The sequence below is a fragment of the Lissotriton helveticus genome, chromosome 8, assembly GCF_964261635.1.
Source record: "Lissotriton helveticus chromosome 8, aLisHel1.1, whole genome shotgun sequence".
Lineage (NCBI taxonomy): Eukaryota > Metazoa > Chordata > Amphibia > Caudata > Salamandridae > Lissotriton > Lissotriton helveticus.
The window spans coordinates 235,234,834-235,250,340 of NC_136069.1; the positions used below are offsets into that span (position 1 = coordinate 235,234,834).

Genomic DNA, 15,507 nt, shown 5'->3' on the forward strand with positions numbered 1-15,507 from the left:
ATGAGGTCTCTGTAGGAAGGACAGCGTGGACTCTCCCCCCCACCCCATACTCTCTATCCGCCGTCGCGGATATCCGGCCCCCGGGAAATTAGTCAGGAGGGGCATTTAACCGCCCATGGCCATCTCCCCCTAGGCGCCCCATCCTTAGTGGGTGCCGCCTCCCCGTGGAAGGGGCCAATGGCCGTCTTAACCCGGGCGCTCCCATCCATTGTGGGTGGCGCCCCACTCTAGGGACCTTTAAATTCCTGCTCACCGATCATGACCTTACCGCCCGACAAATAAATACGACAGTTGTTTACCTACTAAAAAGAAAAATTCCACATCATCTTACTGTTATTACTGATCATTCCTGCAAGAAGAAATTTCTCCAATGCAAACCATATTTACATTCTCAACATTCCTTTATTCACTCTACCAAGGAAAAGGAAAGGCCTATACTTTCATCACTCAGAAAACTTTATTTTCTCCAAACATTTGCTATCAGGGGCTGGTGGGTGGGTCAAAATTGCTGCTTGTTCCGTCGAGGGCTCACGAGCAACGAGTGGGTGCAGCCTTCCGATCCGAGGAACAAGAGGACGATCTTCTGGATTCCCGCTCCTTTATCCTTCTGCGGGAGGGCGTGTACCCGTCCCTGATACGCCTACTGGGCGTGGTCTTCCTTCGAGGTGTCTAGGACAACCCCTCTCGGGCGGGGGAAGGCGCGCTCCGGCTACGCCGCTTTGGGCATACCAGCCGGGCCACGCCCACCCCGCCCAAAATGGCTTCCCGGGAGGTTCGGGCCCCCATCCATACGTTCGGGGGGACCGAGCGGTCGCCCCTTTCCATATGGCCGGGATGCCCGCCACCCCCTCCCAACACACATCCCCAAGGATGGGAAGTCAGACAATCGTTGAACTTTTGGAAGACGGGAGGGAGTCACCCTCCCGGCCGTATTTATTAAAATATGAAACAAAATTTAAAACATTAAATTAAAAGTTTCATCATTATGCATTATGTACAATTTGACATTTATTACATTTCGATGCAGTCATGTACTTTTGGCTAACATCCTGAAAATGCATACACTCTAATTCAAATTGTACATCCTAGCATTAAGGGCCAACGGCAAGGTCTTAACCGGTGTCAGATCCCTACTACAAACTCCCGCCCTCACCGTGTGAGCGGCGCATGCGCAGAGGGCTCTACCCTCATTGCCAACTGTAACTTCCCTTGTCGTGGTAGGGGCCCCCTTTCTACTCGACGCCATCTTAAGGGTCGTCCGAGTTCCCGTATGAGGTCTCTGTAGGAAGGACAGCGTGGACTCTCCCCCCCACCCCATACTCTCTATCCGCCGTCGCGGATATCCGGCCCCCGGGAAATTAGTCAGGAGGGGCATTTAACCACCTCCCCCCCTGGGAGGGGCCCATGGCCATCTCCCCCTAGGCGCCCCATCCTTAGTGGTTGCCGCCTCCCCGTGGAAGGGGCCAATGGCCGTCTTTCCCCGGGCGCTCCCATCCATTGTGGGTGGCGCCCCACTCTAGGGACCTTTAAATTCCTGCTCACCGATCATGACCTTACCGCCACAGACCGGATAGTTGACCGACTATCCGGTCCCCCAACTCCTCCTATAGGTCATACTTCCTCAAACCTCTCAGCCATGCAACCAAATCTCCTATTAGTAAATCATTCCCCTCCCTGGACAGGTGAACCCCATCGTACAGATACATATGGTCACCCCGGATACACCCATGAGGAATGACATGCAACTGTGCAGAACGGAACAGTCTATTAATCTTATTATTGACCCGTTTAACTGAATGGTTCAGAGCTGACACCGAAAGGCCCCCTTGCCACCTCCTTCTAGGAATCATGTGGGACCAGGCAATCGTGCACCCCGGGACTCTTTTAGCCAACCAGCTAACAGCCGACAAGATTCGTTCAAGTAACACTCGTCTACCCAGTGTCACCAAATCGTTGCCACCCAGGTGTACTATGACTATAGATGGCGGTGACCTATGCCGCCCTAAAAGTCCCTCGAAAAATGACTCAAATTTGTCAAAAACGAGCCCACCTTTCCCATGGAAAGCCACTCTGAACCCGTATTCCCCAGGTGCGTGAATCGCGTCACCTTCCTTGAATACGTCACCGGCGCGCCTCACGTATGAGTGGCCCACGACCCATACCATCCTCTCCCCAGTCGGTGATCTCTGACCGCTGGTCTCTTGATGTAGGGTCGACCTCCAATTCCGCCCTGCATGGCAGGCCGGCGAAACTGCAAAGTAAACAAAAGACAGAAATGTGAGTGCATGTCAATTGATCACTTACAACATGTGCAATCGCACATACCTCTTAAAGCAATTCGAGGACCAACGGCCCAATTGTTTCACTTCCTCGGCACTCTGACCCCTGGCTGTAGCCTCAGTAGCAGCCCCTATCCTAAAGGAGTGGGTCCCAAAATCGCACGGGTCCATGCCCGCGTCAGCGATTGCCAGTGCCAGCACCCTCTGAAACTGAAATCTCGTCAGTGGGGTGCCATCCTTGTGTCGGAGCAAGCTCCCCCCCCAAGCGGCCGCTCTCAGCGCCAAATAGTCTTCCACACACTTCAACGGGCAGACGGGGGACCCTCGCTTGCGCTGTACGACCACACTATCTCCCATAGCCCCCTGGTTGGTCTTGGACCCGGCTATCATGATTACCATCGAATCACCCCTTATCTGGATGTGATCCCTGCACAAACCTCCCTCCATATCTCTCTTGTTCCTTGCGACAAGCTCGCTCACCCTCATGGCCCCATGGAATGCCAATGTGAACGCTGCCCGGAACAGAACTGCTTCGTAATGGGAGGAACACGTCTCGTCCAGCTTTGCTAAAAGCAGAGACAGTCTGTCTAAGCCAATCGGGTGCCTCGTATCTCTCTTGCAACCCTCAAGGCGCTGCCAGCCGCGAAGGGCTTTCCTCACCAAAAAAGAACCTGTAGGGTCTTTTATGCCGTGTACCTGGGCCATGAATGAAATGGCGGCCCTATGCCTACCGGCCGTTGCCACTGATTGGCCCTCCCTGTGTAGTGCAACCAGGTACCCCAGGAAGGATTCCTCCTGCCCCCAATGCAGACTCCCCACAGGACCCAAATATGTGCAATAAGAACGAAATGCTCCTTCGTATGCTTTCCTTGTCCTGGGGGCTAGACTCGCTGCCACGAGGTCTTGTAATCCGAGGCACCGATTAGCCACATTGCTTCTGGGAATGGTGCTGCCTCTAAGTCTGCTTTTATTGTTATTGTTATTGTTATTGTTATTTTAATTTTATACCGCGCCTAATCACCTGCAGGTCTCTAAGCGCCCGGAAAAGATGGTACAGGACAATAACATAACAGGGTCAAAGCAAAAAATAGCATTGGATTATGCCATGCTCAGGCTTCTCCTGAACAATAGCGTTTTCAAGGTCTTTCGAAATCTTAAGAGGTTTCCTTCCTCACGCAGCCCTCCAGGCAAGTTGTTCCACAACTGGGGAACCAATACTGAGAAGGCTCTGCCTCCCTTCGTCACTAGCCTGTAGCGAGAGCAGGTCAACAACTGCGAGTCCGAAGACCGAAGTGTTCTCGCCGGGCAGTACAGTTGTAGGCGCTCCTTGATATAGGCCGGAGCCTTACCATAAATAGCCTTATGAGCTATACACAGACTCTTAAATTCCACTCTCTCTTTAATTGGAAGCCAATGTAGGCTTTGTAATAAAGGAGTGGCTTTAGACCTCCTAGGGAGTCTAAAGATCAATCGGGCAGCATCATTCATCAAGACCTGGAGCCTATTAGTAAGGGTTTTCGGTAGGCCAAGATAGAGGGCATTCCCATAATCGATTCTGGAAATGATAGTGGCAGTTACTATTGATCGCATCATGGGCTCTGAAAGGATAGGGGACAGCTTCCGCAGTTGCCGAATGATGTTAGTACAGCTGCCTACCACCGACGCGATCTGAGGAGCCATCGACAGGTCAGCGTCCAACCTAATCCCCAAGCTTTTTACAGCCAGGCTTGGTTTTGGGGCAGGGCCCAACTCCATAGGCCAGTAGAGGTCACTCCAAGGTGAGAGAGTGGATGGTATAACCAAGATCTCAGTTTTGTCAGGATTGACTTTTAAAAGGTTATCCGTCATCCATCGCACCGTGAACCTCAAGATGTTCTGGGATTGGAGTTGTGCAGCCGTAGTGTCATTTATACTTAGCAGCAGCTGCGTATCGTCCGCATAGTTGAAGACTTTACAGTCCATCGCAGCCAGCGCAGCGATCAGTGGTTGCAGGTATAGGTTAAATAGAAGCGGGGACAGGGCCGACCCCTGCGGTACTCCACACTCTAAGATCCCCACCTCAGATGTTTCATCCCCCAGTTGTATCCTTTGGGTCCTTCCTGTAAGGAAGGATTCCAACCACTGAAACGCCGAACCCTTAATCCCAAAGCTCTTCAATCTATCCAAGAGCAGGGTGTGGCTGACAGTATCGAACGCCGCTGATAAATCTAATAAAATCAGGGCGCTCGCTTTCTTACAGTCAGCCCTACCTCTTAGTTCGTCCAGCACCGAGAGCATCACCAACTCGGTGCTGTGATGGGCTCGAAAACCTGCCTGTCTATCATGGAGTAGGTGGTGAGATTCCAGATAGCAGGACAGGGACTGAAGAACGTGTTGCTCAAGGATTTTTGAGAGAAAGGGCAGCTGGGAGATGGGTCTGTAGTTCTTCAACACAGCGGGGTCCGACCCCAGTTTTTTCAATAAGGGTCTTACCCGCGCCTCCTTAAGTTCACTCGGCAGATATCCCATGTCTAGCGATCTGTTGAGGAGAGAGATGATATACTCCTCTAGTAGGGGACGCGCAATGCGAAAGATCTCAGGTGGACATGGATCAGCTGGGGAACCAGATTTAATTTTACCCATCAGCTGTGCCAAGATTAGTGTATCCATCTCTGGGAACACTTCAAGAGAACAATCGCTTGCCTTATTAGATGTTAAGGCAATGGCAGTCCCTGTTGCCGCCACCTTCTCTATCTCCTGGAAAATGATCTTCACCTTCTCCAAGAAGTAGGTCTGGAAGGTGTTACAGTCAAAAGGGGCCTTAACATTGTCAGGCTTCTTACTCAGCTCAGCCAATATTTTAAAGGTTTCTTTCTGGATATTAGTGGCCTTGCTTAGGCGCGACTCAAGATAGTCCGCTTTAGCTTGAATCATGAGTTTTTTGTATTGGTGGAGGGAGGCCTTATAGATATTCCTATCTATATCCTGCTTGGATTTCCTCCACAGCCTTTCTAATCTCCTTAACTTTGTTTTGGTTTCCCTTAAGAGCGGAGTGAACCAGAGAGCTTTCCCTGAGCCCTTGATTTGCTGTGTTCTCACTGGCGCTATCTGATCGATGGCCCGAGTCATACATCTTGTTAAATCAGAGTATTCTCGGTCCAGATTACAATCCAACTCTAAAACCTGGGGAGGTTCCAGATGTGCCTCAGTCAAAGACATCAAATTGACTTCAGTCCATTTCCTGGTTTTTCTAAACCCATGTGAGTGACAAACGGCCCCATTGTTAAGTGGGAGCTCACACGAGACCAAACAATGATCCGACCAGACACAGGGCGCTGCCTCACTGAATGTTAGAGTGGCATTGGTGGTCCACATAAGGTCGAGAGTGTGGCCTTTTACATGCGTTGGAACATCCACAATCTGTGTAAAGCCCAGTGCGGACATTAATGTGTCTAACTGGCGCATGGGTGAGTCCCAGTTGGGCTTATCCCAATGTAGATTAAAATCCCCTGTAACCAAGATTTTTGTATATCTTGACCTAAAGTCAGATATAATAGGACAGAATAGGTCAAAGAAGGTAGGGGTTGCCTTCGGTGGGCGATAGACAGACAAGATCACCCAACACACATTGTGTACGGTGACCTTTACCCCGAGGAGATCGGCTAGATCAATCGTCTCAGTTAGTATCTTTTCGACTGTCATGGTCTTCCTGTACAAAATAGCTACCCCACCCCCCCGTGAGCCCCCTGGGCGGTTGTGCCACATTATGTCATATCCGCTTGGAACAGCGGCAATGATATCCGGCAGCGAGTTCTCATCCGTCCAGGTCTCCGAAAGAGTCAGGACATCGATGTCACTGTCCTGAAGCATATTATATACCTCCAGATGATGGCAGTGCAGCGAGCGGGTATTAAGGCTAGCTATTTTTAAGATAGGATGTTTATTCAGGGCAGATGTAACCCCAACATTCCGGAAAATACTGTTCTTTTTAAGCAACAGCAGGACCGCCTGGTCCACCATGTGTTCACCTCTATTCAAGGATTTAAGCACCTCTGGGGAGTATATACGACGATGACCAGCCGTCCCAGCCCCTGCGCCCGTTCGTGCGCGGACTCCGGCGCTGCTCCGGCGAGCCCGCAGCGCGTGCCCGCTGCGCGTCAGCATGGCCCGTTTTAAATACCGGTCTAGCGTCCTTGCGACGACTAGACCGTGCGCAGCTTCTCTGAGCCGCCCCCCCCAACCCAAGATGGCCGCCGCAGTGCTGCCTACCGGGAGAAGGACCCGCTCCAAACGCGGTGACAGAACGATTATGGTGCAAGTAAGTGGGTGGTTAATTAAAAGCCTAAAAGCGGCAACAATACACAACTAAATAAACAAAAAATCAGCGATTTTAAAATTCCCTTGTGCGAGCTCCTGTGAGCGCGCTGCACTCTATAGTGCTACTTGCTCCGTTATCCTGATGGTTTCCAGATAACCCCTGAATGCCTGCATACGTGAACGAGAGAGTGCATCAGCCGCATGATTCAGTACACCTGGCACATGTTTCGCCCTGAACAGTACATTCAATCTCATGCACAGCAGCACAATCTCTTTCAACAATCTCAACATCATTTTGCAGCGTGCTGCCTGTCGGTTAATGCAATCTACGACAGTCATATTGTCGGACCAAAACACCACTGAGCGGCCCCTGAAGTCATCGGCCCATGTCATCAGAGCAACCCAGATGGGGAATAACTCCAGGAACCCAATGTTACCTGTGAGGCCGTCGGAGTGCCACCATGTTGGCCATGTTTGTGCCGACCATCGATCACCCAAGATGGCGCCAAAACCCACGCTCCCTGCCGAGTCGGTCCATAGACCCAATTCCTCCGAAGACTCTGGCGGGGAGCTCCAGACGACTCGACCGTTGAAGTCCGCCAGAAATGCCAACCAAATATGCATATCCTGGCGAACCTCTCCAGACAGTCTCGTACGGTGGTGAGCCTCTTTGAGACCACCCATAGCCTGCGCGATAGAGCGCGAAAACGGGCGGGCCATAGGAATCACCCTTAAGGCAAAATTAAGCTGACCCACTGTTCGTTGTAACTGGTGCAGGGTCACTTTCTCTCCACCCAGGCATTGCCTCAAGGAAGCCCGGAACTTGGTCACTTTGTCTACTGGTAGTCGGAAACACCCCTCCACAGAATCGAGCTCAATACCCAGAAACTCCAGTGAAGTAGATGGTCCAACCGTCTTACCTGGTGCCAATGGGACACCGAATTCATTCATGAGGATGCAGAAATCGTACAGCGCCTGTGCGCAATTCATATCATCGGCTGCCCCCAAAAACAGAAAATCATCCAGATAATGCATAACATGTCTATGCCCTGTGGCCTCTGTAAATGCCCATTCCAAAAAACAGCTAAACATCTCAAAATATGCACATGAAATGGAACAACCCATGGGAATGCATTTGTCCATGTAATAATTTCCCTGAAATGCAAAACCTAGCAGGCGCTGATCCTGCGGGTGCACCGGAAGCAACCGGAATGCTGATTCGATATCACATTTCGCCATCAGCGCCCCAGGGCCTAGGTGGTTCAACATGGCCACGGCATCGTCGAACGATGCGTATCGTACCGAACAAACTTCTGGGTCTATGGCATCATTCACCGAGGATCCCCTGGGAGCAGAAAGGTTATGTATGAGTCTAAACTCCCCCGGATCTTTCTTCGGGACAACCCTTAACGGGGAACATATGAAATCGGCCAACGGCGGGCAGGAAAAGGGGCCAGCCACTCGTCCGAAACTGACTTCTTTTGCTATTTTCTTTTCTGCCACGCTTGGGTTGTGCTGTACCGATAACTGGTTTCTACAAAAGGAATTCCCCCGAACTTCCCCCACCGGGATGTGGAAGCCATGTAAGAATCCCTTCCTCAACACCCCAGCGGACACATGATCAGGGTATTTGTTTAACCACGGAATCATAACCATTAGATCAACTGGTGTAGGCAATCGGTTACAAAGGTCCACCTCACTCCTGCTTAGGTCCTCCTTTTCCACCCGTCCCGCCATTCTTTGATCTACATGCACTTTCCGGGTGTGAGGAATTCCCACAGCCGGCACACACATGCTTAAACTTGCATGTCCCCTGTGGTCTGTTACAATTGCCTCGATTGAAGCCCCAACAGACCCCTCCTTGTCCGCCCTTCCCGCCAACTCTAGGCTGATAGCCCCCACCTGTGCCTGCTCGAAAGGGCACCCCGGGCTTTTGGCGGACAACTCCGGACCCGCTCCCGCCTGGCGAGGACGTACCTGTCGCCCCTGGCAGGAGTTGCTTGTGCCATGACACCGAGTCCAAACAATCCCAAGACAGAGAAGCATCATATTCCTTTGCTTTACGGAACTTCATGTCATAGCCTTTCCATTCTTCCCCCTCATACATTGAATAAAAATCCATAATGCGATTCTGATAGCAAACCAACTCAGTCATAACATCAGGTTTACGTTCCCCCATAACTGCGGTAAATATAGAGAAGGCCTTAACCCAGTTCGTCACTGTCTCTTCCACCCTGAACTCGGCCATCTTGGCGCGCCATACACTAGGGTGCCACAAATCTTTCTGCGTTTTAGCATACTCCATCTCACGATGGTCTGTTAACAATGAAAACATGTTGACATACTTGTCTCCCCATATTAACTCTTTCGTGGCCAAGGGAACGTGCTGTGCAACCTTCTCTCGCCTAGAGGGTATCGAGCCCTCCCCCACCATTGGCAATGCGAGCTTACCCGGATCGGCTATTGTTGCCGCCACCTTCTCTTGACCAGCTGCTGGTACTCCTGGCGCCACCTGTGGGGGAACAAGATGAACACTCGCTTTCGCGACATCTCTCGATTGCCGCAACTGCTTCATTAACACTCTGGCCTCTTCGGCCGGATCTCCCGGGGTCGCTGTGCCCCCCACCTTTGTTTTAAGCCATGCGGTCAACTGAGCGGCCAATTCAGGGGGCATTTCATCATCCTTGGTCGAGGTGATCACCACTGGGATAGGCTGGCCTAAAACTGGTTCCTGAACCGGGTTACCAGCCGGTACTAGGGGAGCGATGGGCGGCACCACTGGTGCCGGGACCCCCCCCGAGACTGCCCTTTCTTTGACCCGCTTCCCTCTTAACCCGGGAACCACTCCCGGCAAGGCCGGGCCTATTACCTTTTTTGGCTGACCTGGGTCGTTCATTGTAGCCAATTGCTTCTTTACCTCCGCCAAACTTCTACCGAGCGATTGGACTTGACCGAGCTTTCGGTCCATACACGCCATCCGGTTCGACAACAGGCGTAACATCTTCTCCATCTCGGAACCCTTTCCTGCTTGCTTGCTAGGCATGGTTTCGAGTCCTCCGCCTTTGGTCGATCCACGAGGTCCTGAAATCTGTGTCGAAACTGAAAGATAAAAACAGGATTACCACGTTCAAAATTGCTGCTTGTTCCGTCGAGGGCTCCCGAGCAACGAGTGGGTGCAGCCTTCCGATCCGAGGAACAAGAGGACGATCTTCTGGATTCCCGCTCCTTTATCCTTCTGCGGGAGGGCGTGTACCCGTCCCTGATACGCCTACTGGGCGTGGTCTTCCTTCGAGGTGTCTAGGACAACCCCTCTCGGGCGGGGGAAGGCGCGCTTCGGCTACGCCGCTTTGGGCATACCAGTCAGGCCACGCCCACCCCGCCCAAAATGGCTTCCCGGGAGGTTCGGGCCCCCATCCATACGTTCGGGGGGACCGAGCGGTCGTCCCTTTCCATTTGTGTCGTGGAGGGTTTCTGTGTCTCAGGATGCCGTCTTCTGGTACGCCTTGTACTGCACGGTCACGGTGCCTCTGTTGTCAGCCCTCCAGTGCCCCCCGCTCTGTCCGTCCCCGCCCGGTAGGTTTTCAACCAGCTCCACGCCTCATCAGGGTCATTATGGAGGAATGTTTTGCCATCCAGGGTCACTCGCAGGTACACCAGGAACATCAAGGAGTATTGAATGCCCTCGTCTTGGAGGGCCTTCATAACCGCCAGAAATGAGGCACGATGGCATTGTACATCAAAAGTATAATCTGGGAACAGTGACACATTATTATTGTCCACTCTATAGGGGCCTGCGTTCCGTGCTTTCTGGAGCAGTAGGTCCCTGTCTTTGTAATGGAGGGAGCGGGCCACCACAGGCCTGGGCGGTCTCCCAGGCATCAAGGACAGGCAGGCACCCTGTGCGCCCTCTTCAGGGTGTAGAATGACGTCAAGCCCTCTCGTGCAACCTCGGTACGCAGCCACTGTTCTAGGTAGTCAATCATGCTGTCTCCTTCCACGCCTTCCGGAAGGCTGACTACCCTTATGTTGTTCCGTCTGTTACGCCCTTTGGCATCTTCGTCCCTCCTTTCCAGCACTTGGAGCCTGCGAGTGACCTCTCCCATCTGGACATCCATTGCCTTCTGAGCCAGTTCTAAAACCTCGTGGGTGGCCTCAGCTTGCTTCACTCTGTCAACCAGCTTCCCATGATCCGCCCGTAGGAGTCCCAGCCAAAGCGACACTTGAGCAATGTCCTGTTGGAGAGCCTCCTTTGTGTCTGTGATAGTTGTTGCATCAGCCCCTCCGGAGGCGGGCCAACAACGTCTCGCTTCCGCTGCTCTACCGCATCATCCTCTGGTTCTGGGGGTGCCCTCCCCGCCAGCCTTGTGGTTTTGCCTTGGGAGTCAGTCTACCTGGTCCTCAGCCCTGGTCTCACTGTCCAACACCTTCAATAGTCTGGTGACGCTGGTCCCCCGACCAAACGGGGGTACAGGTTCTCCTAGCTACCAGCCCAAACTGTCCACAACGCTCCTGTGGGTTCCACACCCGTCCCCGCTTCCAGTAGGTGACCCAGCTGGGCAGACCACTCTTAAGGCGAAACCTCCAACAGCCAAACGAGGGAGCAGCAGGCCCAACAGGACCACAGCAGCCTTGTCAGCAATTCCCCACGCTCGAGGTAGCCCAGTGTAGCTCTCCAGTTCACGGATCCCATCGCCACGTGAAAAAAGGACCCAGCAATCAACCCCTGAGCAATTACTCCGATCCGGGGTTAGCGGTCGCTTCAAGTCATAGGGGCTAACCACTCCTGCCTAGCAGTGTTGCCGCTCCCTCAAACACCACGGCACACCCAGCCGAGCATGTCCCCAGTCCCAGGGCACCACACAATACTTCAGGCTACTCTTGTGCTGCCAGCCGGGTAGCCGCGCTGCTCATAGTCTCCACACTCAGTCTCAGAGTTCAGCGCTCAGCTCCCAAGCATCGCCATTGCAGTAGCCCACTCAGGCTGGGGCGTCCAGCAAGTCCAAACTCTTGTTCACTGTCCAAGTTGCGGGCGGCACCACGTCGCCTCGAGCTCACGAGATCAGGGGCTTCCATTGCTGTGCCGCAGTCCTCGCCACTTGTCTCTGCCTGCAGGGCAGAGCAGGGCCTCACAGCAGCCAGTCCTAGATCACCATTTGCGGCCAAGCAGCTAGGAAGCATATTATCGCACTCTCCTCTGACGAGCGTAGAGGCCCGTCTCGCCCCCAGTATCAGTGTAACCACCGGTCATGGGCCGCCGGAGCTGATATCCTCACTCGGCCCGTTACGCCAGGTCGCCAGGCAGAGCGCGGTCCTCCCCGCCTCTCTTCCATCGGCAACTCGTTGATCCTCTGCGGTCGGGCACTCCCGGGACCCCCCAGGGGTTGCGCCGCCAGCCACCGCCACAGTTTCCTTCTAGCTTATGGGGGTGCAGACTCCCACTGCGGACGCCCGGCACAGCAGTTCCCGAAGAGCGAAAGTCCTCACCACTCCTGGGCCTCAGTCTACACCCCCTTCCGGGTTCTCCTCGCAGTTCCAACTGCGGAAATGGCAGCCATTTCTGCCTATCCAGATCGGGTCACCCACCTCCGAGTGCCGTGGCTCAGTGTCAGGCGGCAACAAAGCTCTTAATCGTGGGCAGTGCAGGTCCCCGCACCCGGTAGAGCCCTCCCCCCGAGTCACAGGAGAGCCAGTCCGGCCCTCCGTGCAGGATAATCTGTGAGGTCGGCGTGGAGCTCTGCTCACGCAACCGTCCTCATCGGCGTTCAAGCCACGCCCCCCAGAGGCAAGAGACATCATAGAGTGTATATTTGTGATACTTGAGTTGCACTTCACATGTGCAGGTGAAGCAACTGCATTTCCTTCAAGACGTGTGCAATATCATCGTTGCTTCTTACATGTTGCACAATGTGCCAATTTAAAGGGGATGCACAAACACACATAGGGACTTTACCCCTGTACTCCCCTGAAATCCAGCTCCTTGAGGTGGGCCAATACCCAAAGGTCGTAGCCTGCATGGTTACAACCAACTAGTGACTTCATACTTCCCTTTTGTCCCATGTTTGTTTGTAGTTCCTCAGTGTATTTAGACAGCGATGATATGTGGTCCATACCTCAGTCCACACATACCATCCTTTGACACCATTGTCTGCTTTAGGCTGATACAACAAGTGGACATGCCTTCTGTTCTCACACATGGCTGCAGTAATAGAATATGCATAGAGTAACCTTTGAGCTCAATCCTTTGAAACTGTTGTGAGGATTGGGTCGTAGCTTACTTTTGACCTATGTAAGCAATGCAATAAGCTATTTTTACTAATGAGATTCTTCTGAACAGTGGGTCTGGAAGAGTCACAAACTTTGGGAGAAATTCTGGTGCTGGACATACACAGGAAGTCCTCTTTGGTATGCAGGACGACAACCTTCCAGATAATGGCACTGCAGAGGAGGACCCTTGCATGGAGCAGAACAATGGTGAGAATCATTTCTTAGTCATACGATGTGTACAAGTTCATGACATTCACATGTCGATGAGTAGGGTGCACTTCTGTAATATTTTGCTAGATAGTCCTCAAAATGTGGTTCACCACAGCGTGCCCAAGACACAGATTAAGGTGCTTATACACCTCTTTTAATAATTGCAAAGCATTTAAAAAAACTAAAAAAACAGTGTCATCACCAAACTCTGTCTAGTCGTAGCCTTTATCTTGAAAGCCATTGGTACTGTGTGATTGATGAACGGGGAAGCTGATGCAAGAAGTAGTCTGCTGCCATAATGTCTCTATTGAGGGTATAATTCATGGGTAAAACATTGCAACAGTGGTTTTGATTGACTGCACTCTGTGCATTTATCAGAGTTAATGATATGTTTTAAATTAGTGGAAGTGTATCTAACAAAAATGTGGGGAGGGGCACTTTCAACATGTAGAACGACATTACATGCTATTTCTTTTTGGGAAATCCTGTTATGTACTGTGTCGTTATAATCAAAGACAGTATAGTTCTAGTTATGTTTATTTTTTACATTGTAGCCATTTTCATTTGTTAGTAGAATTTGTATAATTCTTCATATGCTCCAGTCTAGATTATCAAAAGGTCATCTGTGTAAGAACTCCAGCAGCTGTTGTTTGTCAGGTGTTCTTATACCACCTTGTGAGAATTTGGGTTGTTGGCTTAGTGAGGGGGGTGAAGGGGGGGGGGTTCTGTGAGCCCTTCTCAAGCAAAAGTAACAATACTTGTCAGGGTGAACCACAAACAGTCACTAAACTAACCTGTGCTAAACCCTCTGCTAGATTGGCACAAAAGTAGTCAGGCTTAACTTATAGCCAACATGTAAAGTATTTAGACAGCACACAAAGAGCATTAAAGTGAAAGCACAACACATGAAAATTCCCATACCAATTTAGAAAAATAGAGTAGAGTAGCGACACCAGATAAAAGTGACAAGTTCAGGTTGAATATGATCGAGCTGGGGCCAGATGCAGGGACCAGGGTAGTCCTGCTGAAAAAGTTTTCAATTGTTTTTATTTGTTTATTGAACAGTTTGTAATATACACAGACAAGCCCCCATGGTGAGGGGCCGAGGCAAAAATCAGTATACATGAGTAGCACAAGCATTTTTTAGAAGCAATAAAACAACACCTGCTAAAAAAGTTATCTTCTCAAATTCTGGTGTGAGTAGTCCAGTCTACGTTGGAGGAAGTCACGAGGAGCAGGGAGAGTATCACAGATAGGTTGTAGTGCGAGGATCATGTTGGTTGTCACATATGGTCACCACGGTAGCGGGAAGATCATGTCAGGGATCGCAGATGGTCATTGCTTGAGATTGACATTGGCAGTCACTGTGGACTGTAGCGTGAAGTTCAGCTCTCATGTTGCTGGTCATCGTTCGTGGTGGCTGTAGCAGGAAGAGTCAGGTTCACCAGAGCTTTCCATTGGCAATTGGCACAAGCAGCAAGATCTTGGCGCTAACATGCCTGTTTGCTAGGAGCACACTTTTCAGCCAGAGGATGTCTCCTTTTCTTCTAGGAGGAACTCATCTCAGTCTGTACCATTTCCTCTCCCTAGTATTACATCTGGGCCTCTGTACCCTACAGTTGGGAGTAGTACCCCTAGGAAAACGGATCTTTAGAGCTCCATGGGTGCCCACCTCTTCCAGCTCTCCTGACACTGTGGAGTTCCCACCAGTGGATGGTGTTTTGTTACAGACAAGTTGGCTTTGCTTGTGGAAGCCATCAAAGCACTGGGGAAGGAAACGGGGCACCTTGGCCCACCACTCCCCAGAGTGCCTCTACTATTGTCACAAGGTGCTTGGGAACCCTCCCCCCCACAATATTCTGGGACTTGTCTGTGTCACTGTGTACCTCCCCCTCACTCTGTTGGGAGGAGCCTGAACCACTCTCCTCAGAATCACTTTCAGGTACCTTCTCAGACACCCTGATACTAACCCAGTAGCATGCCTTATTTGTAAGTTCACTTGGTCAGGAAGCAGGCAGTCACCCAGGTCGACTCTGTAAAACAGTTTTTTTAGCATATGCTCCCTCACAATTAGGTCATGCATCCCCTCATAACTGCTAACTTTGCTGCCCTTCAACCAACCATTCAGTGCCTTACTAAAGAAATCCAGAAAATCTACCCGAGTGGTCAGTCAGTTTCCGATTGTCCCTAATCCTTAAGCAGTATCTCTCTGGGGTGAGACGAAAGTTAGTGATAAGGGCTGCTTTCATGGGGGTGCAGGGTATCTGCACACTTCAAATGCATGCCTCTAGAAGCTTCTCTCTGCCTTACTGGGTATACAATCTGGGTATAAATAATGGACCTTAGACCTCACCACTTCAGTATACTTCTGGATATATGGATACTCTGCTAGGAATAAGGACTGCTGTGCCACTGAACAACTGTCACTCTGCTGGACTCCTGCTTTGCTGTGCTGATC

The 15,507-nt window shown here is 51.4% G+C and overlaps 1 long non-coding RNA gene across 3 annotated transcripts in view; it reads left to right on the plus strand.

The window, feature by feature from the left end:
- LOC144771575 (uncharacterized) overlaps positions 1 to 15,507 on the plus strand; it is a 186,473-nt gene that overhangs the window by 21,457 nt on the left and 149,509 nt on the right. For all 3 annotated transcript variants that reach the window (XR_013599362.1, XR_013599363.1, XR_013599361.1), the window contains exon 2: positions 12,910 to 13,046. This is a non-coding gene — a long non-coding RNA (uncharacterized LOC144771575). The remainder of the gene's footprint in view (positions 1 to 12,909; positions 13,047 to 15,507) is intronic.